The 24,276-nt window shown below is 51.4% G+C and overlaps 12 non-coding genes across 12 annotated transcripts; all 12 read right to left on the bottom strand.

Annotated features, from left to right (window-relative positions):
* Positions 1–670: 670 nt before the first annotated feature.
* Positions 671–862, bottom strand: LOC132831793 (U2 spliceosomal RNA). The gene has a single exon (XR_009646744.1). It is a non-coding gene; the product is annotated as a U2 spliceosomal RNA (small nuclear RNA).
* Positions 863–2,687: 1,825 nt separating this feature from the next.
* On the bottom strand, positions 2,688–2,879 carry LOC132831792 (U2 spliceosomal RNA). The gene has a single exon (XR_009646743.1). It is a non-coding gene; the product is annotated as a U2 spliceosomal RNA (small nuclear RNA).
* Positions 2,880–4,692: 1,813 nt separating this feature from the next.
* On the bottom strand, positions 4,693–4,884 carry LOC132831791 (U2 spliceosomal RNA). Its single transcript, XR_009646742.1, has one exon. It is a non-coding gene; the product is annotated as a U2 spliceosomal RNA (small nuclear RNA).
* Positions 4,885–6,699: 1,815 nt separating this feature from the next.
* Positions 6,700–6,891, bottom strand: LOC132831790 (U2 spliceosomal RNA). The gene has a single exon (XR_009646741.1). It is a non-coding gene; the product is annotated as a U2 spliceosomal RNA (small nuclear RNA).
* Positions 6,892–8,708: 1,817 nt separating this feature from the next.
* On the bottom strand, positions 8,709–8,900 carry LOC132831788 (U2 spliceosomal RNA). The gene has a single exon (XR_009646740.1). It is a non-coding gene; the product is annotated as a U2 spliceosomal RNA (small nuclear RNA).
* Positions 8,901–10,720: 1,820 nt separating this feature from the next.
* LOC132831787 (U2 spliceosomal RNA) lies at positions 10,721–10,912 on the bottom strand. The gene has a single exon (XR_009646739.1). It is a non-coding gene; the product is annotated as a U2 spliceosomal RNA (small nuclear RNA).
* A 1,820-nt stretch (positions 10,913–12,732) lies between these two features.
* LOC132831785 (U2 spliceosomal RNA) lies at positions 12,733–12,924 on the bottom strand. The gene has a single exon (XR_009646737.1). It is a non-coding gene; the product is annotated as a U2 spliceosomal RNA (small nuclear RNA).
* Positions 12,925–14,744: 1,820 nt separating this feature from the next.
* On the bottom strand, positions 14,745–14,936 carry LOC132831784 (U2 spliceosomal RNA). The gene has a single exon (XR_009646736.1). It is a non-coding gene; the product is annotated as a U2 spliceosomal RNA (small nuclear RNA).
* A 1,826-nt stretch (positions 14,937–16,762) lies between these two features.
* LOC132831783 (U2 spliceosomal RNA) lies at positions 16,763–16,954 on the bottom strand. Its single transcript, XR_009646735.1, has one exon. It is a non-coding gene; the product is annotated as a U2 spliceosomal RNA (small nuclear RNA).
* A 1,820-nt stretch (positions 16,955–18,774) lies between these two features.
* Positions 18,775–18,966, bottom strand: LOC132831782 (U2 spliceosomal RNA). The gene has a single exon (XR_009646734.1). It is a non-coding gene; the product is annotated as a U2 spliceosomal RNA (small nuclear RNA).
* Positions 18,967–20,792: 1,826 nt separating this feature from the next.
* Positions 20,793–20,982, bottom strand: LOC132831915 (U2 spliceosomal RNA). Its single transcript, XR_009646865.1, has one exon. It is a non-coding gene; the product is annotated as a U2 spliceosomal RNA (small nuclear RNA).
* Positions 20,983–22,810: 1,828 nt separating this feature from the next.
* LOC132831883 (U2 spliceosomal RNA) lies at positions 22,811–23,002 on the bottom strand. Its single transcript, XR_009646833.1, has one exon. It is a non-coding gene; the product is annotated as a U2 spliceosomal RNA (small nuclear RNA).
* Positions 23,003–24,276: the final 1,274 nt, after the last annotated feature.

Here is a 24,276-nt window from a genome sequence, read left to right as displayed (position 1 = left end):
AGCTACTAAAGCAGGTCGCTTCCGTACAGTAGTTTGCGAAGAAACAAACAGAGATGGGGGTTTCACTCTATTCAGGAAACAGACCAAAGACATTTCTTTCTTGTTCAAGAAAATATTAGGATAAATTTGTTGCCTCGGGGGTGGGGGGGGAGGGCGGGGGGGTTGGGAAGGGGCTGTGGGGGCTGATCTGATAGCCATTTGACATTGGCTGAGTCATGGGATCCCACAACCTGATTTGACTGTGTTAAAAATCCCACAACACCAGGTTTCAGCCCAACGGGGTTCTTTGAAATTACAGCAGTCACCCCACCCCCCGCCACCGCCGTACCATCGGTGGGATACGTTTCAAGAACGACCGCAGAAGCCCAAAACGGCAGACAAGGGCAAATCCATTCATTTAAATTGGCAAGTTACCTTCCTGGCAGGCCCTGGTTCCAGAATGTTCCCTGTAGCACGTTGGGGTTACCCCTGTCCTGGCTTTCTGCGTGCTGCACCTTCATCAGGTAACTGCAGAGCAGGTTCATAAGACAGAAAACCCGTAACAAAAGACGATAGTTTCCTGCAACTGAAAAGACAATAGATGCAACAATCACTGACTGCCATCAACACGGCAAACTAGCAAAGGCAAGAGATTCACATTGCATTCACCTGCTTTTGAACTTGGGTAAGCGTTGGGTGCACCATTCCTGGAAACACTGCAATACCAGGCTGATACATGGAGAGGACAGAGCAAGCCCTTAAGCCATCTCCCTGCTCCAAAAATCCATTTAATACAAACACTCCCACCTTCGGGAGATATCAGCGATTAAACTGATAAGAACAGAAACTACACATATTCCAAGCCAAAAGGCCGAGAAGCGATAGCACATTAATACTCCAACGGTGGAGGTCATATTTGCCGACTATCCTTTCCATCAGTTTGATGATATTCAAAGTTCCTTTATTCCCTTACCGTCTACCTTCCTTCCAAGATATCCAACCAGACCGGAAGATCACTCTGCAGCAGTCGCTGTGCTTTCCCCGTGCTTTTCTCTCCATCTGTTACGTAGCCGCGTAGGTCGCGCTGACGACCAATCAGATGGCACGGGCCGGAGCCACCGCACGTCAGGTCGACTGCAGAGAGGTTTCTCCCGGTGATCGGGGACAGCGGCGGCGGCAGGGTCATTCATTCCCCCGGCAGGGTCATTCATTCCCCCGGCATCTACAAGATTCACCAGAATTCCTCAGGCAGCACCTTGCAAACCCATGGCCAACGCAGCCTCGAAGGATGACGGCAGCAGATCCACGGGAACACCACCATTCGCAAGTTCTCCCCCCTCCCCCCCCCCCGAGACACTCGCTGTCCTGAATTGCAAATATGTCTTTGTTCCTCCGGTGTTACCGGGTCAAAATCGGGAATCCCCGCCCAAACAGCATCGCGGGGCTACCGACAGCACTTGGACTGCAGCGGTTCGAGAGAGCAGCTCACCACCAGGCTGATCTCGGCATGGGCGAGAAATGTTGGCCTTGACGGAAAGATCCTATTCATTGCCTCCCCTTGTGTTGGTGTAGCTTGCCCATAAATGCCAATCATCGTTTCCCTCACGTACAGGATTCGCTCCTCGGCATTCCGCATCAATCCGAAAAGTTGCGAAAGCGAATTACGTCCGTGCACCCTTTCTTTATCGTCCACTCTCAATATCCTCTCTACTTGTATCCGACTCTCTGGAGAATGGGGAGGGAGCTGATCTCCCCGTGTAAACATGTCACGCTGCAAGCGCGCCTCATCACCACCAGCAGCTCGATTCGACATCTCCGTTCACATTGCTGCAGATCGCTGACAACAATATAATCCGACCCAGTTGACAAACTGACAACTGTTTCGCTACTTGCACCGCAAATGATGACAAATCGTTCCAAATCGTACGGGTGGCACAGTGGATCAGTGGTTAGTACGGCTGCCTGGTGGCACCAGGGAGCTGAAGCCAGTTCCAGCCTTGGGCGATCGTCTGCGTGAATAATCTTTACGTACAGACGTAGCTACTAAAGCAGGTCGCTTCCGTACAGTAGTTTGCGAAGAAACAAACAGAGATGGGGGTTTCACTCTATTCAGGAAACAGACCAAAGACATTTCTTTCTTGTTCAAGAAAATATTAGGATAAATTTGTTGCCTCGGGGGTGGGGGGGGAGGGCGGGGGGGTTGGGAAGGGGCTGTGGGGGCTGATCTGATAGCCATTTGACATTGGCTGAGTCATGGGATCCCACAACCTGATTTGACTGTGTTAAAAATCCCACAACACCAGGTTTCAGCCCAACGGGGTTCTTTGAAATTACAGCAGTCACCCCACCCCCGCCACCGCCGTACCATCGGTGGGATACGTTTCAAGAACGACCGCAGAAGCCCAAAACGGCAGACAAGGGCAAATCCATTCATTTAAATTGGCAAGTTACCTTCCTGGCAGGCCCCTGGTTCCAGAATGTTCCCTGTAGCACGTTGGGGTTACCCCTGTCCTGGCTTTCTGCGTGCTGCACCTTCATCAGGTAACTGCAGAGCAGGTTCATAAGACAGAAAACCCGTAACAAAAGACGATAGTTTCCTGCAACTGAAAAGACAATAGATGCAACAATCACTGACTGCCATCAACACGGCAAACTAGCAAAGGCAAGAGATTCACATTGCATTCACCTGCTTTTGAACTTGGGTAAGCGTTGGGTGCACCATTCCTGGAAACACTGCAATACCAGGCTGATACATGGAGAGGACAGAGCAAGCCCTTAAGCCATCTCCCTGCTCCAAAAATCCATTTAATACAAACACTCCCACCTTCGGGAGATATCAGCGATTAAACTGATAAGAACAGAAACTACACATATTCCAAGCCAAAAGGCCGAGAAGCGATAGCACATTAATACTCCAACGGTGGAGGTCATATTTGCCGACTATCCTTTCCATCAGTTTGATGATATTCAAAGTTCCTTTATTCCCTTACCGTCTACCTTCCTTCCAAGATATCCAACCAGACCGGAAGATCACTCTGCAGCAGTCGCTGTGCTTTCCCCGTGCTTTTCTCTCCATCTGTTACGTAGCCGCGCAGGTCGCGCTGACGACCAATCAGATGGCACGGGCCGGAGCCACCGCACGTCAGGTCGACTGCAGAGAGGTTTCTCCCGGTGATCGGGGACAGCGGCGGCGGCAGGGTCATTCATTCCCCGGCAGGGTCATTCATTCCCCGGCATCTACAAGATTCACCAGAATTCCTCAGGCAGCACCTTGCAAACCATGGCCAACGCAGCCTCGAAGGATGACGGCAGCAGATCCACGGGAACACCACCATTCGCAAGTTCTCCCCCCCCTCCGAGACACTCGCTGTCCTGAATTGCAAATATGTCTTTGTTCCTCCGGTGTTACCGGGTCAAAATCGGGAATCCCCGCCCAAACAGCATCGCGGGGCTACCGAAAGCACTTGGACTGCAGCGGTTCGAGAGAGCAGCTCACCACCAGGCTGATCTCGGCATGGGTGAGAAATGTTGGCCTTGACGGAAAGATCCTATTCATTGCCTCCCCTTGTGTTGGTGTAGCTTGCCCATAAATGCCAATCATCGTTTCCCTCACGTACAGGATTTGCTCCTCGGCATTCCGCATCAATCCGAAAAGTTGCGAAAAGCGAATTACGTCCGTGCACCCTTTCTTTATCGTCCACTCTCAATATCCTCTCTACTTGTATCCGACTCTCTGGAGAATGGGGAGGGAGCTGATCTCCCCGTGTAAACATGTCACGCTGCAAGCGCGCCTCATCACCACCAGCAGCTCGATTCGACATCTCCGTTCACATTGCTGCAGATCGCTGACAACATTATAATCCGACCCAGTTGACAAACTGACAACTGTTTCGCTACTTGCACCGCAAATGATGACAAATCGTTCCAAATCGTACGGGTGGCACAGTGGATCAGTGGTTAGTACGGCTGCCTGGTGGCACCAGGGAGCTGAAGCCAGTTCCAGCCTTGGGCGATCGTCTGCGTGAATAATCTTTACGTACAGACGTAGCTACTAAAGCAGGTCGCTTCCGTACAGTAGTTTGCGAAGAAACAAACAGAGATGGGGGTTTCACTCTATTCAGGAAACAGACCAAAGACATTTCTTTCTTGTTCAAGAAAATATTAGGATAAATTTGTTGCCTCGGGGGTGGGGGGGAGGCGGGGGGGTTGGGAAGGGGCTGTGGGGGCTGATCTGATAGCCATTTGACATTGGCTGAGTCATGGGATCCCACAACCTGATTTGACTGTGTTAAAAATCCACAACACCAGGTTTCAGCCCAACGGGGTTCTTTGAAATTACAGCAGTCACCCCACCCCCCGCCACCGCCGTACCATCGGTGGGATACGTTCCAAGAACGACCGCAGAAGCCCAAAACGGCAGACAAGGGCAAATCCATTCATTTAAATTGGCAAGTTACCTTCCTGGCAGGCCCCTGGTTCCAGAATGTTCCCTGTAGCACGTTGGGGTTACCCCTGTCCTGGCTTTCTGCGTGCTGCACCTTCATCAGGTAACTGCAGAGCAGGTTCATAAGACAGAAAACCCGTAACAAAAGACGATAGTTTCCTGCAACTGAAAAGACAATAGATGCAACAATCACTGACTGCCATCAACACGGCAAACTAGCAAAGGCAAGAGATTCACATTGCATTCACCTGCTTTTGAACTTGGGTAGCGTTGGGTGCACCATTCCTGGAAACACTGCAATACCAGGCTGATACATGGAGAGGACAGAGCAAGCCCTTAAGCCATCTCCCTGCTCCAAAAATCCATTTAATACAAACACTCCCACCTTCGGGAGATATCAGCGATTAAACTGATAAGAACAGAAACTACACATATTCCAAGCCAAAAGGCCGAGAAGCGATAGCACATCAATACTCCAACGGTGGAGGTCATATTTGCCGACTATCCTTTCCATCAGTTTGATGATATTCAAAGTTCCTTTTTCCCTTACCGTCTACCTTCCTTCCAAGATATTCAACCAGACCGGAAGATCACTCTGCAGCAGTCGCTGTGCTTTCCCCGTGCTTTTCTCTCCATCTGTTACGTAGCCGCGTAGGTCGCGCTGACGACCAATCAGATGGCACGGGGCCGGAGCCACCGCACGTCAGGTCGACTGCAGAGAGGTTTCTCCCGGTGATCGGGACAGCGGCGGCGGCAGGGTCATTCATTCCCCCGGCAGGGTCATTCATTCCCCCGGCATCTACAAGATTCACCAGAATTCCTCAGGCAGCACCTTGCAAACCCATGGCCAACGCAGCCTCGAAGGATGACGGCAGCAGATCCACGGGAACACCACCATTCGCAAGTTCTCCCCCCCCCCCCGAGACACTCGCTGTCCTGAATTGCAAATATGTCTTTGTTCCTCCGGTGTTACCGGGTCAAAATCGGGAATCCCGCCCAAACAGCATCGCGGGGCTACCGACAGCACTTGGACTGCAGCGGTTCGAGAGAGCAGCTCACCACCAGGCTGATCTCGGCATGGGTGAGAAATGTTGGCCTTGACGGAAAGATCCTATTCATTGCCTCCCCTTGTGTTGGTGTAGCTTGCCCATAAATGCCAATCATCGTTTCCCTCACGTACAGGATTTGCTCCTCGGCATTCCGCATCAATCCGAAAAGTTGCGAAAAGCGAATTACGTCCGTGCACCCTTTCTTTATCGTCCACTCTCAATATCCTCTCTACTTGTATCCGACTCTCTGGAGAATGGGAGGGAGCTGATCTCCCCGTGTAAACATGTCACGCTGCAAGCGCGCCTCATCACCACCAGCAGCTCGATTCGACATCTCCGTTCACATTGCTGCAGATCGCTGACAACATTATAATCCGACCCAGTTGACAAACTGACAACTGTTTCGCTACTTGCACCGCAAATGATGACAAATCGTTCCAAATCGTACGGGTGGTACAGTGGATCAGTGGTTAGTACGGCTGCCTGGTGGCACCAGGGAGCTGAAGCCAGTTCCAGCCTTGGGCGATCGTCTGCGTGAATAATCTTTACGTACAGACGTAGCTACTAAAGCAGGTCGCTTCCGTACAGTAGTTTGCGAAGAACAAACAGAGATGGGGGTTTCACTCTATTCAGGAAAACAGACCAAAGACATTTCTTTCTTGTTCAAGAAAATATTAGGATAAATTTGTTGCCTCGGGGTGGGGGGGGAGGCGGGGGGTTGGGAAGGGGCTGTGGGGGCTGATCTGATAGCCATTTGACATTGGCTGAGTCATGGGATCCCACAACCTGATTTGACTGTGTTAAAAATCCCACAACACCAGGTTTCAGCCCAACGGGGTTCTTTGAAATTACAGCAGTCACCCCACCCCCCGCCACCGCCGTACCATCGGTGGGATACGTTCCAAGAACGACCGCAGAAGCCCAAAACGGCAGACAAGGGCAAATCCATTCATTTAAATTGGCAAGTTACCTTCCTGGCAGGCCCCTGGTTCCAGAATGTTCCCTGTAGCACGTTGGGGTTACCCCTGTCCTGGCTTTCTGCGTGCTGCACCTTCATCAGGTAACTGCAGAGCAGGTTCATAAGACAGAAAACCCGTAACAAAAGACGATAGTTTCCTGCAACTGAAAAGACAATAGATGCAACAATCACTGACTGCCATCAACACGGCAAACTAGCAAAGGCAAGAGATTCACATTGCATTCACCTGCTTTTGAACTTGGGTAAGCGTTGGGTGCACCATTCCTGGAAACACTGCAATACCAGGCTGATACATGGAGAGGACAGAGCAAGCCCTTAAGCCATCTCCCTGCTCCAAAAATCCATTTAATACAAACACTCCCACCTTCGGGAGATATCAGCGATTAAACTGATAAGAACAGAAACTACACATATTCCAAGCCAAAAGGCCGAGAAGCGATAGCACATTAATACTCCAACGGTGGAGGTCATATTTGCCGACTATCCTTTCCATCAGTTTGATGATATTCAAAGTTCCTTTATTCCCTTACCGTCTACCTTCCTTCCAAGATATCCAACCAGACCGGAAGATCACTCTGCAGCAGTCGCTGTGCTTTCCCCGTGCTTTTCTCTCCATCTGTTACGTAGCCGCGTAGGTCGCGCTGACGACCAATCAGATGGCACGGGCCGGAGCCACCGCACGTCAGGTCGACTGCAGAGAGGTTTCTCCCGGTGATCGGGGACAGCGGCGGCGGCAGGGTCATTCCCCCGGCAGGGTCATTCATTCCCCGGCATCTACAAGATTCACCAGAATTCCTCAGGCAGCACCTTGCAAACCCATGGCCAACGCAGCCTCGAAGGATGACGGCAGCAGATCCACGGGAACACCACCATTCGCACGTTCTCCCCCCCCCCCCCCCCGAGACACTCGCTGTCCTGAATTGCAAATATGTCTTTGTTCCTCCGGTGTTACCGGGTCAAAATCGGGAATCCCCGCCCAAACAGCATCGCGGGGCTACCGACAGCACTTGGACTGCAGCGGTTCGAGAGAGCAGCTCACCACCAGGCTGATCTCGGCATGGGTGAGAAATGTTGGCCTTGACGGAAAGATCCTATTCATTGCCTCCCCTTGTGTTGGTGTAGCTTGCCCATAAATGCCAATCATCGTTTCCCTCACGTACAGGATTTGCTCCTCGGCATTCCGCATCAATCCGAAAAGTTGCGAAAAGCGAATTACGTCCGTGCACCCTTTCTTTATCGTCCACTCTCAATATCCTCTCTACTTGTATCTGACTCTCTGGAGAATGGGGAGGGAGCTGATCTCCCCGTGTAAACATGTCATGCTGCAAGCGCGCCTCATCACCACCAGCAGCTCGATTCGACATCTCCGTTCACATTGCTGCAGATCGCTGACAACATTATAATCCGACCCAGTTGACAAACTGACAACTGTTTCGCTACTTGCACCGCAAATGATGACAAATCGTTCCAAATCGTACGGGTGGCACAGTGGATCAGTGGTTAGTACGGCTGCCTGGTGGCACCAGGGAGCTGAAGCCAGTTCCAGCCTTGGGCGATCGTCTGCGTGAATAATCTTTACGTACAGACGTAGCTACTAAAGCAGGTCGCTTCCGTACAGTAGTTTGCGAAGAAACAAACAGAGATGGGGTTTCACTCTATTCAGGAAACAGACCAAAGACATTTCTTTCTTGTTCAAGAAAATATTAGGATAAATTTGTTGCCTCGGGGGTGGGGGGGGAGGGGGGGGGTTGGGAAGGGGCTGTGGGGGCTGATCTGATAGCCATTTGACATTGGCTGAGTCATGGGATCCCACAACCTGATTTGACTGTGTTAAAAATCCCACAACACCAGGTTTCAGGCCAACGGGGTTCTTTGAAATTACAGCAGTCACCCCACCCCCCGCCACCGCCGTACCATCGGTGGGATACGTTCCAAGAACGACCGCAGAAGACCAAAACGGCAGACAAGGGCAAATCCATTCATTTAAATTGGCAAGTTACCTTCCTGGCAGGCCCCTGGTTCCAGAATGTTCCCTGTAGCACGTTGGGGTTACCCCTGTCCTGGCTTTCTGCGTGCTGCACCTTCATCAGGTAACTGCAGAGCAGGTTCATAAGACAGAAAACCCGTAACAAAAGACGATAGTTTCCTGCAACTGAAAAGACAATAGATGCAACAATCACTGACTGCCATCAACACGGCAAACTAGCAAAGGCAAGAGATTCACATTGCATTCACCTGCTTTTGAACTTGGGTAAGCGTTGGGTGCACCATTCCTGGAAACACTGCAATACCAGGCTGATACATGGAGAGGACAGAGCAAGCCCTTAAGCCATCTCCCTGCTCCAAAAATCCATTTAATACAAACACTCCCACCTTCGGGAGATATCAGCGATTAAACTGATAAGAACAGAAACTACACATATTCCAAGCCAAAAGGCCGAGAAGCGATAGCACATTAATACTCCAACGGTGGAGGTCATATTTGCCGACTATCCTTTCCATCAGTTTGATGATATTCAAAGTTCCTTTATTCCCTTACCGTCTACCTTCCTTCCAAGATATCCAACCAGACCGGAAGATCACTCTGCAGCAGTCGCTGTGCTTTCCCCGTGCTTTTCTCTCCATCTGTTACGTAGCCGCGCAGGTCGCGCTGACGACCAATCAGATGGCACGGGCCGGAGCCACCGCACGTCAGGTCGACTGCAGAGAGGTTTCTCCCGGTGATCGGGGACAGCGGCGGCGGCAGGGTCATTCATTCCCCCGGCAGGGTCATTCATTCCCCCGGCATCTACAAGATTCACCAGAATTCCTCAGGCAGCACCTTGCAAACCCATGGCCAACGCAGCCTCGAAGGATGACGGCAGCAGATCCACGGGAACACCACCATTCGCAAGTTCTCCCCCCCCCCCCCCCGAGACACTCGCTGTCCTGAATTGCAAATATGTCTTTGTTCCTCCGGTGTTACCGGGTCAAAATCGGGAATCCCCGCCCAAACAGCATCGCGGGGCTACCGACAGCACTTGGACTGCAGCGGTTCGAGAGAGCAGCTCACCACCAGGCTGATCTCGGCATGGGCGAGAAATGTTGGCCTTGACGGAAAGATCCTATTCATTGCCTCCCCTTGTGTTGGTGTAGCTTGCCCATAAATGCCAATCATCGTTTCCCTCACGTACAGGATTTGCTCCTCGGCATTCCGCATCAATCCGAAAAGTTGCGAAAAGCGAATTACGTCCGTGCACCCTTTCTTTATCGTCCACTCTCAATATCCTCTCTACTTGTATCCGACTCTCTGGAGAATGGGGAGGGAGCTGATCTCCCCGTGTAAACATGTCACGCTGCAAGCGCGCCTCATCACCACCAGCAGCTTGATTCGACATCTCCGTTCACATTGCTGCAGATCGCTGACAACATTATAATCCGACCCAGTTGACAAACTGACAACTGTTTCGCTACTTGCACCGCAAATGATGACAAATCGTTCCAAATCGTACGGGTGGCACAGTGGATCAGTGGTTAGTACGGCTGCCTGGTGGCACCAGGGAGCTGAAGCCAGTTCCAGCCTTGGGCGATCGTCTGCGTGAATAATCTTTACGTACAGACGTAGCTACTAAAGCAGGTCGCTTCCGTACAGTAGTTTGCGAAGAAACAAACAGAGATGGGGGTTTCACTCTATTCAGGAAACAGACCAAAGACATTTCTTTCTTGTTCAAGAAAATATTAGGATAAATTTGTTGCCTCGGGGTGGGGGGGGAGGCGGGGGGGTTGGGAAGGGGCTGTGGGGGCTGATCTGATAGCCATTTGACATTGGCTGAGTCATGGATCCCACAACCTGATTTGACTGTGTTAAAAATCCCACAACACCAGGTTTCAGCCCAACGGGGTTCTTTGAAATTACAGCAGTCACCCCACCCCCCGCCACCGCCGTACCATCGGTGGGATACGTTCCAAGAACGACCGCAGAAGCCCAAAACGGCAGACAAGGGCAAATCCATTCATTTAAATTGGCAAGTTACCTTCCTGGCAGGCCCCTGGTTCCAGAATGTTCCCTGTAGCACGTTGGGGTTACCCTGTCCTGGCTTTCTGCGTGCTGCACCTTCATCAGGTAACTGCAGAGCAGGTTCATAAGACAGAAAACCCGTAACAAAAGACGATAGTTTCCTGCAACTGAAAAGACAATAGATGCAACAATCACTGACTGCCATCAACACGGCAAACTAGCAAAGGCAAGAGATTCACATTGCATTCACCTGCTTTTGAACTTGGGTAAGCGTTGGGTGCACCATTCCTGGAAACACTGCAATACCAGGCTGATACATGGAGAGGACAGAGCAAGCCCTTAAGCCATCTCCCTGCTCCAAAAATCCATTTAATACAAACACTCCCACCTTCGGGAGATATCAGCGATTAAACTGATAAGAACAGAAACTACACATATTCCAAGCCAAAAGGCCGAGAAGCGATAGCACATCAATACTCCAACGGTGGAGGTCATATTTGCCGACTATCCTTTCCATCAGTTTGATGATATTCAAAGTTCCTTTATTCCCTTACCGTCTACCTTCCTTCCAAGATATCCAACCAGACCGGAAGATCACTCTGCAGCAGTCGCTGTGCTTTCCCCGTGCTTTTCTCTCCATCTGTTACGTAGCCGCGTAGGTCGCGCTGACGACCAATCAGATGGCACGGGCCGGAGCCACCGCACGTCAGGTCGACTGCAGAGAGGTTTCTCCCGGTGATCGGGGACAGCGGCGGCGGCAGGGTCATTCATTCCCCCGGCAGGGTCATTCATTCCCCCGGCATCTACAAGATTCACCAGAATTCCTCAGGCAGCACCTTGCAAACCCATGGCCAACGCAGCCTCGAAGGATGACGGCAGCAGATCCACGGGAACACCACCATTCGCAAGTTCTCCCCCCCCCCCCGAGACACTCGCTGTCCTGAATTGCAAATATGTCTTTGTTCCTCCGGTGTTACCGGGTCAAAATCGGGAATCCCCGCCCAAACAGCATCGCGGGGCTACCGACAGCACTTGGACTGCAGCGGTTCGAGAGAGCAGCTCACCACCAGGCTGATCTCGGCATGGGCGAGAAATGTTGGCCTTGACGGAAAGATCCTATTCATTGCCTCCCCTTGTGTTGGTGTAGCTTGCCCATAAATGCCAATCATCGTTTCCCTCACGTACAGGATTTGCTCCTCGGCATTCCGCATCAATCCGAAAAGTTGCGAAAAAGCGAATTACGTCCGTGCACCCTTTCTTTATCGTCCACTCTCAATATCCTCTCTACTTGTATCCGACTCTCTGGAGAATGGGGAGGGAGCTGATCTCCCCGTGTAAACATGTCACGCTGCAAGCGCGCCTCATCACCACCAGCAGCTCGATTCGACATCTCCGTTCACATTGCTGCAGATCGCTGACAACATTATAATCCGACCCAGTTGACAAACTGACAACTGTTTCGCTACTTGCACCGCAAATGATGACAAATCGTTCCAAATCGTACGGGTGGCACAGTGGATCAGTGGTTAGTACGGCTGCCTGGTGGCACCAGGGAGCTGAAGCCAGTTCCAGCCTTGGGCGATCGTCTGCGTGAATAATCTTTACGTACAGACGTAGCTACTAAAGCAGGTCGCTTCCGTACAGTAGTTTGCGAAGAAACAAACAGAGATGGGGGTTTCACTCTATTCAGGAAACAGACCAAAGACATTTCTTTCTTGTTCAAGAAAATATTAGGATAAATTTGTTGCCTCGGGGGGGGGGGGAGGCGGGGGGGTTGGGAAGGGGCTGTGGGGGCTGATCTGATAGCCATTTGACATTGGCTGAGTCATGGGATCCCACAACCTGATTTGACTGTGTTAAAAATCCCACAACACCAGGTTTCAGCCCAACGGGGTTCTTTGAAATTACAGCAGTCACCCCACCCCCCCGCCACCGCCGTACCATCGGTGGGATACGTTCCAAGAACGACCGCAGAAGCCCAAAACGGCAGACAAGGGCAAATCCATTCATTTAAATTGGCAAGTTACCTTCCTGGCAGGCCCCTGGTTCCAGAATGTTCCCTGTAGCACGTTGGGGTTACCCCTGTCCTGGCTTTCTGCGTGCTGCACCTTCATCAGGTAACTGCAGAGCAGGTTCATAAGACAGAAAACCCGTAACAAAAGACGATAGTTTCCTGCAACTGAAAAGACAATAGATGCAACAATCACTGACTGCCATCAACACGGCAAACTAGCAAAGGCAAGAGATTCACATTGCATTCACCTGCTTTTGAACTTGGGTAAGCGTTGGGTGCACCATTCCTGGAAACACTGCAATACCAGGCTGATACATGGAGAGGACAGAGCAAGCCCTTAAGCCATCTCCCTGCTCCAAAAATCCATTTAATACAAACACTCCCACCTTCGGGAGATATCAGCGATTAAACTGATAAGAACAGAAACTACACATATTCCAAGCCAAAAGGCCGAGAAGCGATAGCACATTAATACTCCAACGGTGGAGGTCATATTTGCCGACTATCCTTTCCATCAGTTTGATGATATTCAAAGTTCCTTTATTCCCTTACCGTCTACCTTCCTTCCAAGATATCCAACCAGACCGGAAGATCACTCTGCAGCAGTCGCTGTGCTTTCCCCGTGCTTTTCTCTCCATCTGTTACGTAGCCGCGTAGGTCGCGCTGACGACCAATCAGATGGCACGGGCCGGAGCCACCGCACGTCAGGTCGACTGCAGAGAGGTTTCTCCCGGTGATCGGGGACAGCGGCGGCGGCAGGGTCATTCATTCCCCCGGCAGGGTCATTCATTCCCCCGGCATCTACAAGATTCACCAGAATTCCTCAGGCAGCACCTTGCAAACCCATGGCCAACGCAGCCTCGAAGGATGACGGCAGCAGATCCACGGGAACACCACCATTCGCAAGTTCTCCCCCCCCCCCCGAGACACTCGCTGTCCTGAATTGCAAATATGTCTTTGTTCCTCCGGTGTTACCGGGTCAAAATCGGGAATCCCCGCCCAAACAGCATCGCGGGGCTACCGACAGCACTTGGACTGCAGCGGTTCGAGAGAGCAGCTCACCACCAGGCTGATCTCGGCATGGGCGAGAAATGTTGGCCTTGACGGAAAGATCCTATTCATTGCCTCCCCTTGTGTTGGTGTAGCTTGCCCATAAATGCCAATCATCGTTTCCCTCACGTACAGGATTCGCTCCTCGGCATTCCGCATCAATCCGAAAAGTTGCGAAAAGCGAATTACGTCCGTGCACCCTTTCTTTATCGTCCACTCTCAATATCCTCTCTACTTGTATCCGACTCTCTGGAGAATGGGGAGGGAGCTGATCTCCCCGTGTAAACATGTCACGCTGCAAGCGCGCCTCATCACCACCAGCAGCTCGATTCGACATCTCCGTTCACATTGCTGCAGATCGCTGACAACATTATAATCCGACCCAGTTGACAAACTGACAACTGTTTCGCTACTTGCACCGCAAATGATGACAAATCGTTCCAAATCGTACGGGTGGCACAGTGGATCAGTGGTTAGTACGGCTGCCTGGTGGCACCAGGGAGCTGAAGCCAGTTCCAGCCTTGGGCGATCGTCTGCGTGAATAATCTTTACGTACAGACGTAGCTACTAAAGCAGGTCGCTTCCGTACAGTAGTTTGCGAAGAAACAAACAGAGATGGGGGTTTCACTCTATTCAGGAAACAGACCAAAGACATTTCTTTCTTGTTCAAGAAAATATTAGGATAAATTTGTTGCCTCGGGGTGGGGGGGGGAGGGCGGGGGGGGTTGGGAAGGGGCTGTGGGGGCTGATCTGATAGCCATTTGACATTGGCTGAGTCATGGGATCCCACAACCTGATTTGACTGTGTAAAAATCCCACAACACCAGGGTTCAGCCCAACGGGGTTCTTTGAAATTACAGCAGTCACCCCACCCCCCGCCACCGCCGTACCATCGGTGGGATACGTTCCAAGAACGACCGCAGAAGCCCAAAACGGCAGACAAGGGCAAATCCATTCATTTAAATTGGCAAGTTACCTTCCTGGCAGGCCCCTGGTTCCAGAATGTTCCCTGTAGCACGTTGGGTTACCCCTGTCCTGGCTTTCTGCGTGCTGCACCTTCATCAGGTAACTGCAGAGCAGGTTCATAAGACAGAAAACCCGTAACAAAAGACGATAGTTTCCTGCAACTGAAAAGACAATAGATGCAACAATCACTGACTGCCATCAACACGGCAAACTAGCAAAGGCAAGAGATTCACATTGCATTCACCTGCTTTTGAACTTGGGTAAGCGTTGGGTGCACCATTCCTGGAAACACTGCAATACCAGGCTGATACATGGAGAGGACAGAGCAAGCCCTTAAGCCATCTCCCTGCTCCAAAAATCCATTTAATACAAACACTCCCACCTTCGGGAGATATCAGCGATTAAACTGATAAGAACAGAAACTACACATATTCCAAGCCAAAAGGCCGAGAAGCGATAGCACATCAATACTCCAACGGTGGAGGTCATATTTGCCGACTATCCTTTCCATCAGTTTGATGATATTCAAAGTTCCTTTATTCCCTTACCGTCTACCTTCCTTCCAAGATATCCAACCAGACCGGAAGATCACTCTGCAGCAGTCGCTGTGCTTTCCCCGTGCTTTTCTCTCCATCTGTTACGTAGCCGCGTAGGTCGCGCTGACGACCAATCAGATGGCACGGGCCGGAGCCACCGCACGTCAGGTCGACTGCAGAGAGGTTTCTCCCGGTGATCGGGGACAGCGGCGGCGGCAGGGTCATTCATTCCCCCGGCAGGGTCATTCATTCCCCCGGCATCTACAAGATTCACCAGAATTCCTCAGGCAGCACCTTGCAAACCCATGGCCAACGCAGCCTCGAAGGATGACGGCAGCAGATCCACGGGAACACCACCATTCGCAAGTTCTCCCCCCCCCCCCCCCCGAGACACTCGCTGTCCTGAATTGCAAATATGTCTTTGTTCCTCCGGTGTTACCGGGTCAAAATCGGGAATCCCCGCCCAAACAGCATCGCGGGGCTACCGACAGCACTTGGACTGCAGCGGTTCGAGAGAGCAGCTCACCACCAGGCTGATCTCGGCATGGGCGAGAAATGTTGGCCTTGACGGAAAGATCCTATTCATTGCCTCCCCTTGTGTTGGTGTAGCTTGCCCATAAATGCCAATCATCGTTTCCCTCACGTACAGGATTTGCTCCTCGGCATTCCGCATCAATCCGAAAAGTTGCGAAAAGCGAATTACGTCCGTGCACCCTTTCTTTATCGTCCACTCTCAATATCCTCTCTACTTGTATCCGACTCTCTGGAGAATGGGGAGGGAGCTGATCTCCCCGTGTAAACATGTCACGCTGCAAGCGCGCCTCATCACCACCAGCAGCTCGATTCGACATCTCCGTTCACATTGCTGCAGATCGCTGACAACATTATAATCCGACCCAGTTGACAAACTGACAACTGTTTCGCTACTTGCACCGCAAATGATGACAAATCGTTCCAAATCGTACGGGTGGCACAGTGGATCAGTGGTTAGTACGGCTGCCTGGTGGCACCAGGGAGCTGAAGCCAGTTCCAGCCTTGGGCGATCGTCTGCGTGAATAATCTTTACGTACAGACGTAGCTACTAAAGCAGGTCGCTTCCGTACAGTAGTTTGCGAAGAAACAAACAGAGATGGGGGTTTCACTCTATTCAGGAAACAGACCAAAGACATTTCTTTCTTGTTCAAGAAAATATTAGGATAAATTTGTTGCCTCGGGGGTGGGGGGGGGGGGGGGGGGGGGTTGGGAAGGGGCTGTGGGGGCTGATCTGATAGCCATTTGACATTGGCTGAGTCATGGGATCCCACAACCTGATTTGACTGTGTTAAAAATCCCACAACACCAGGTTTCAGCCCAACGGGGTTCTTTGAAATTACAGCAGTCACCCCACCCCCCGCCACCGCCGTACCATCGGTGGGATACGTTCCAAGAACGACCGCAGAAGCCCAAAACGGCAGACAAGGGCAAATCCATTCATTTAAATTGGCAAGTTACCTTCCTGGCAGGCCCCTGGTTCCAGAATGTTCCCTGTAGCACGTTGGGGTTACCCCTGTCCTGGCTTTCTGCGTGCTGCACCTTCATCAGGTAACTGCAGAGCAGGTTCATAAGACAGAAAACCCGTAACAAAAGACGATAGTTTCCTGCAACTGAAAAGACAATAGATGCAACAATCACTGACTGCCATCAACACGGCAAACTAGCAAAGGCAAGAGATTCACATTGCATTCACCTGCTTTTGAACTTGGGTAAGCGTTGGGTGCACCATTCCTGGAAACACTGCAATACCAGGCTGATACATGGAGAGGACAGAGCAAGCCCTTAAGCCATCTCCCTGCTCCAAAAATCCATTTAATACAAACACTCCCACCTTCGGGAGATATCAGCGATTAAACTGATAAGAACAGAAACTACACATATTCCAAGCCAAAAGGCCGAGAAGCGATAGCACATTAATACTCCAACGGTGGAGGTCATATTTGCCGACTATCCTTTCCATCAGTTTGATGATATTCAAAGTTCCTTTATTCCCTTACCGTCTACCTTCCTTCCAAGATATCCAACCAGACCGGAAGATCACTCTGCAGCAGTCGCTGTGCTTTCCCCGTGCTTTTCTCTCCATCTGTTACGTAGCCGCGTAGGTCGCGCTGACGACCAATCAGATGGCACGGGCCGGAGCCACCGCACGTCAGGTCGACTGCAGAGAGGTTTCTCCCGGTGATCGGGGACAGCGGCGGCGGCAGGGTCATTCATTCCCCCGGCAGGGTCATTCATTCCCCCGGCATCTACAAGATTCACCAGAATTCCTCAGGCAGCACCTTGCAAACCCATGGCCAACGCAGCCTCGAAGGATGACGGCAGCAGATCCACGGGAACACCACCATTCGCAAGTTCTCCCCCCTCCCCCCCCGAGACACTCGCTGTCCTGAATTGCAAATATGTCTTTGTTCCTCCGGTGTTACCGGGTCAAAATCGGGAATCCCCGCCCAAACAGCATCGCGGGGCTACCGACAGCACTTGGACTGCAGCGGTTCGAGAGAGCAGCTCACCACCAGGCTGATCTCGGCATGGGCGAGAAATGTTGGCCTTGACGGAAAGATCCTATTCATTGCCTCCCCTTGTGTTGGTGTAGCTTGCCCATAAATGCCAATCATCGTTTCCCTCACGTACAGGATTCGCTCCTCGGCATTCCGCATCAATCCGAAAAGTTGCGAAAAGCGAATTACGTCCGTGCACCCTTTCTTTATCGTCCACTCTCAATATCCTCTCTACTTGTATCCGACTCTCTGGAGAATGGGGAGGGAGCTGATCTCCCCGTGTAAACATGTCACGCTGCAAGCGCGCCTCATCACCACCAGCAGCTCGATTCGACATCTCCGTTCACATTGCTGCAGATCGCTGACAACATTATAATCCGACCCAGTTGACAAACTGACAACTGTTTCGCTACTTGCACCGCAAATGATGACAAATCGTTCCAAATCGTACGGGTGGCACAGTGGATCAGTGGTTAGTACGGCTGCCTGGTGGCACCAGGGAGCTGAAGCCAGTTCCAGCCTTGGGCGATCGTCTGCGTGAATAATCTTTACGTACAGACGTAGCTACTAAAGCAGGTCGCTTCCGTACAGTAGTTTGCGAAGAAACAAACAGAGATGGGGTTTCACTCTATTCAGGAAACAGACCAAAGACATTTCTTTCTTGTTCAAGAAAATATTAGGATAAATTTGTTGCCTCGGGGGTGGGGGGGGAGGGGGGGGGGTTGGGAAGGGGCTGTGGGGCTGATCTGATAGCCATTTGACATTGGCTGAGTCATGGGATCCCACAACCTGATTTGACTGTGTTAAAAATCCCACAACACCAGGTTTCAGCCCAACGGGGTTCTTTGAAATTACAGCAGTCACCCCACCCCCCGCCACCGCCGTACCATCGGTGGGATACGTTCCAAGAACGACCGCAGAAGCCCAAAACGGCAGACAAGGGCAAATCCATTCATTAAATTGGCAAGTTACCTTCCTGGCAGGCCCCTGGTTCCAGAATGTTCCCTGTAGCACGTTGGGGTTACCCCTGTCCTGGCTTTCTGCGTGCTGCACCTTCATCAGGTAACTGCAGAGCAGGTTCATAAGACAGAAAACCCGTAACAAAAGACGATAGTTTCCTGCAACTGAAAAGACAATAGATGCAACAATCACTGACTGCCATCAACACGGCAAACTAGCAAAGGCAAGAGATTCACATTGCATTCACCTGCTTTTGAACTTGGGTAAGCGTTGGGTGCACCATTCCTGGAAACACTGCAATACCAGGCTGATACATGGAGAGGACAGAGCAAGCCCTTAAGCCATCTCCCTGCTCCAAAAATCCATTTAATACAAACACTCCCACCTTCGGGAGATATCAGCGATTAAACTGATAAGAACAGAAACTACACATATTCCAAGCCAAAAGGCCGAGAAGCGATAGCACATCAATACTCCAACGGTGGAGGTCATATTTGCCGACTATCCTTTCCATCAGTTTGATGATATTCAAAGTTCCTTTATTCCCTTACCGTCTACCTTCCTTCCAAGATATCCAACCAGACCGGAAGATCACTCTGCAGCAGTCGCTGTGCTTTCCCCGTGCTTTTCTCTCCATCTGTTACGTAGCCGCGTAGGTCGCGCTGACGACCAATCAGATGGCACGGGCCGGAGCCACCGCACGTCAGGTCGACTGCAGAGAGGTTTCTCCCGGTGATCGGGGACAGCGGCGGCGGCAGGGTCATTCATTCCCCCCGGCAGGGTCATTCATTCCCCCGGCATCTACAAGATTCACCAGAATTCCTCAGCAGCACCTTGCAAACCCATGGCCAACGCAGCCTCGAAGGATGACGGCAGCAGATCCACGGGAACACCACCATTCGCAAGTTCTCCACCCCCCCCCCCCCCCCGAGACACTCGCTGTCCTGAATTGCAAATATGTCTTTGTTCCTCCGGTGTTACCGGGTCAAAATCGGGAATCCCCGCCCAAACAGCATCGCGGGGCTACCGACAGCACTTGGACTGCAGCGGTTCGAGAGAGCAGCTCACCACCAGGCTGATCTCGGCATGGGCGAGAAATGTGGCCTTGACGGAAAGATCCTATTCATTGCCTCCCCTTGTGTTGGTGTAGCTTGCCCATAAATGCCAATCATCGTTTCCCTCACGTACAGGATTCGCTCCTCGGCATTCCGCATCAATCCGAAAAGTTGCGAAAAGCGAATTACGTCCGTGCACCCTTTTCTTTATCGTCCACTCTCAATATCCTCTCTACTTGTATCCGACTCTCTGGAGAATGGGGAGGGAGCTGATCTCCCCGTGTAAACATGTCACGCTGCAAGCGCGCCTCATCACCACCAGCAGCTCGATTCGACATCTCCGTTCACATTGCTGCAGATCGCTGACAACATTATAATCCGACCCAGTTGACAAACTGACAACTGTTTCGCTACTTGCACCGCAAATGATGACAAATCGTTCCAAATCGTACGGGTGGCACAGTGGATCAGTGGTTAGTACGGCTGCCTGGTGGCACCAGGGAGCTGAAGCCAGTTCCAGCCTTGGGCGATCGTCTGCGTGAATAATCTTTACGTACAGACGTAGCTACTAAAGCAGGTCGCTTCCGTACAGTAGTTTGCGAAGAAACAAACAGAGATGGGGGTTTCACTCTATTCAGGAAACAGACCAAAGACATTTCTTTCTTGTTCAAGAAAATATTAGGATAAATTTGTTGCCTCGGGGTGGGGGGGGAGGCGGGGGGGTTGGGAAGGGGCTGTGGGGGCTGATCTGATAGCCATTTGACATTGCTGAGTCATGGGATCCCACAACCTGATTTGACTGTGTTAAAAATCCCACAACACCAGGTTTCAGGCCAACGGGGTTCTTTGAAATTACAGCAGTCACCCCCCCCCCCCCCCCCCGCCGTACCATCGGTGGGATACGTTCCAAGAACGACCGCAGAAGCCCAAAACGGCAGACAAGGGCAAATCCATTCATTTAAATTGGCAAGTTACCTTCCTGGCAGGCCCCTGGTTCCAGAATGTTCCCTGTAGCACGTTGGGGTTACCCCTGTCCTGGCTTTCTGCGTGCTGCACCTTCATCAGGTAACTGCAGAGCAGGTTCATAAGACAGAAAACCCGTAACAAAAGACGATAGTTTCCTGCAACTGAAAAGACAATAGATGCAACAATCACTGACTGCCATCAACACGGCAAACTAGCAAAGGCAAGAGATTCACATTGCATTCACCTGCTTTTGAACTTGGGTAAGCGTTGGGTGCACCATTCCTGGAAACACTGCAATACCAGGCTGATACATGGAGAGACAGAGCAAGCCCTTAAGCCATCTCCCTGCTCCAAAAATCCATTTAATACAAACACTCCCACCTTCGGAGATATCAGCGATTAAACTGATAAGAACAGAAACTACACATATTCCAAGCCAAAAGGCCGAGAAGCGATAGCACATCAATACTCCAACGGTGGAGGTCATATTTGCCGACTATCCTTTCCATCAGTTTGATGATATTCAAAGTTCCTTTATTCCCTAACCGTCTACCTTCCTTCCAAGATATCCAACCAGACCGGAAGATCACTCTGCAGCAGTCGCTGTGCTTTCCCCGTGCTTTTCTCTCCATCTGTTACGTAGCCGCGTAGGTCGCGCTGACGACCAATCAGATGGCACGGGCCGGAGCCACCGCACGTCAGGTCGACTGCAGAGAGGTTTCTCCCGGTGATCGGGGACAGCGGCGGCGGCAGGGTCATTCATTCCCCGGCAGGGTCATTCATTCCCCGGCATCTACAAGATTCACCAGAATTCCTCAGGCAGCACCTTGCAAACCCATGGCCAACGCAGCCTCGAAGGATGACGGCAGCAGATCCACGGGAACACCACCATTCGCAAGTTCTCCCCCCCCCCCCCCCCCCGCCCGAGACACTCGCTGTCCTGAATTGCAAATATGTCTTTGTTCCTCCGGTGTTACCGGGTCAAAATCGGGAATCCCCGCCCAAACAGCATCGCGGGGCTACCGACAGCACTTGGACTGCAGCGGTTCGAGAGAGCAGCTCACCACCAGGCTGATCTCGGCATGGGCGAGAAATGTTGGCCTTGACGGAAAGATCCAATTCATTGCCTCCCCTTGTGTTGGTGTAGCTTGCCCAAAAATGCCAATCATCGTTTCCCTCACGTACAGGATTCGCTCCTCGGCATTCCGCATCAATCCGAAAAGTTGCGAAAAGCGAATTACGTCCGTGCACCCTTTCTTTATCGTCCACTCTCAATATCCTCTCTACTTGTATCCGACTCTCTGGAGAATGGGAGGGAGCTGATCTCCCCGTGTAAACATGTCACGCTGCAAGCGCGCCTCATCACCACCAGCAGCTCGATTCGACATCTCCGTTCACATTGCTGCAGATCGCTGACAACATTATAATCCGACCCAGTTGACAAACTGACAACTGTTTCGCTACTTGCACCGCAAATGATGACAAATCGTTCCAAATCGTACGGGTGGCACAGTGGATCAGTGGTTAGTACGGCTGCCTGTGGCACCAGGGAGCTGAAGCCAGTTCCAGCCTTGGGCGATCGTCTGCGTGAATAATCTTTACGTACAGACGTAGCTACTAAAGCAGGTCGCTTCCGTACAGTAGTTTGCGAAGAAACAAACAGAGATGGGGGTTTCACTCTATTCAGGAAACAGACCAAAGACATTTCTTTCTTGTTCAAGAAAATATTAGGATAAATTTGTTGCCTCGGGGTGGGGGGGGAGGGGCGGGGGGGTTGGGAAGGGGCTGTGGGGGCTGATCTGATAGCCATTTGACATTGGCTGAGTCATGGGATCCCACAACCTGATTTGACTGTGTTAAAAATCCCACAACACCAGGTTTCAGCCCAACGGGGTTCTTTGAAATTACAGCAGTCCCCCCACCCCCCGCCCCCCCGCCGTACCATCGGTGGGATACGTTCCAAGAACGACCGCAGAAGCCCAAAACGGCAGACAAGGGCAAATCCATTCATTTAAATTGGCAAGTTACCTTCCTGGCAGGCCCCTGGTTCCAGAATGTTCCTGTAGCACGTTGGGGTTACCCCTGTCCTGGCTTTCTGCGTGCTGCACCTTCATCAGGTAACTGCAGAGCAGCTTCATAAGACAGAAAACCCGTAACAAAAGACGATAGTTCCCTGCAACTGAAAAGACAATAGATGCAACAATCACTGACTGCCATCAACACGGCAAACTAGCAAAGGCAAGAGATTCACATTGCATTCACCTGCTTTTGAACTTGGGTAAGCGTTGGGTGCACCATTCCTGGAAACACTGCAATACCAGGCTGATACATGGAGAGGACAGAGCAAGCCCTTAAGGCATCTCCCTGCTCCAAAAATCCATTTAATACAAACACTCCCACCTTCGGGAGATATCAGCGATTAAACTGATAAGAACAGAAACTACACATATTCCAAGCCAAAAGGCCGAGAAGCGATAGCACATAATACTCCAACGGTGGAGGTCATATTTGCCGACTATCCTTTCCATCAGTTTGATGATATTCAAAGTTCCTTTATTCCCTTACCGTCTACCTTCCTTCCAAGATATCCAACCAGACCGGAAGATCACTCTGCAGCAGTCGCTGTGCTTTCCCCGTGCTTTTCTCTCCATCTGTTACGTAGCCGCGTAGGTCGCGCTGACGACCAATCAGATGGCACGGGCCGGAGCCACCGCACGTCAGGTCGACTGCAGAGAGGTTTCTCCCGGTGATCGGGACAGCGGCGGCGGCAGGGTCATTCATTCCCCCGGCAGGGTCATTCATTCCCCCGGCATCTACAAGATTCACCAAAATTCCTCAGGCAGCACCTTGCAAACCCATGGCCAACGCAGCCTCGAAGGATGACGGCAGCAGATCCACGGGAACACCACCATTCGCAAGTTCTCCCCCCTCCCCACCCCCCCGAGACACTCGCTGTCCTGAATTGCAAATATGTCTTTGTTCCTCCGGTGTTACCGGGTCAAAATCGGGAATCCCCGCCCAAACAGCATCGCGGGGCTACCGACAGCACTTGGACTGCAGCGGTTCGAGAGAGCAGCTCACCACCAGGCTGATCTCGGCATGGGCGAGAAATGTTGGCCTTGACGGAAAGATCCTATTCAATGCCTCCCCTTGTGTTGGTGTAGCTTGCCCATAAATGCCAATCATCGGTTCCCTCACGTACAGGATTCGCTCCTCGGCATTCCGCATCAATCCGAAAAGTTGCGAAAAGCGAATTACGTCCGTGCACCCTTTCTTTATCGTCCACTCTCAATATCCTCTCTACTTGTATCCGACTCTCTGGAGAATGGGGAGGGAGCTGATCTCCCCGTGTAAACATGTCACGCTGCAAGCGCGCCTCATCACCACCAGCAGCTTGATTCGACATCTCCGTTCACATGCTGCAGATCGCTGACAACATTATAATCCGACCCAGTTGACAAACTGACAACTGTTTCGCTACTTGCACCGCAAATGATGACAAATCGTTCCAAATCGTACGGGTGGCACAGTGATCAGTGGTTAGTACGGCTGCCTGGTGCACCAGGGAGCTGAAGCCAGTTCCAGCCTTGGGCGATCGTCTGCGTGAATAATCTTTACGTACAGACGTAGCTACAAAAGCAGGTCGCTTCCGTACAGTAGTTTGCGAAGAAACAAACAGAGATGGGGTTTCACTCTATTCAGGAAACAGACAAAGACAGTTCTTTCTTGTTCAAGAAATATTAGGATAAA

Source organism: Hemiscyllium ocellatum, chromosome 33 (assembly GCF_020745735.1).
Source record: "Hemiscyllium ocellatum isolate sHemOce1 chromosome 33, sHemOce1.pat.X.cur, whole genome shotgun sequence".
NCBI lineage: Eukaryota > Metazoa > Chordata > Chondrichthyes > Orectolobiformes > Hemiscylliidae > Hemiscyllium > Hemiscyllium ocellatum.
This window is presented reverse-complemented; position numbering and strand designations above follow the sequence as displayed.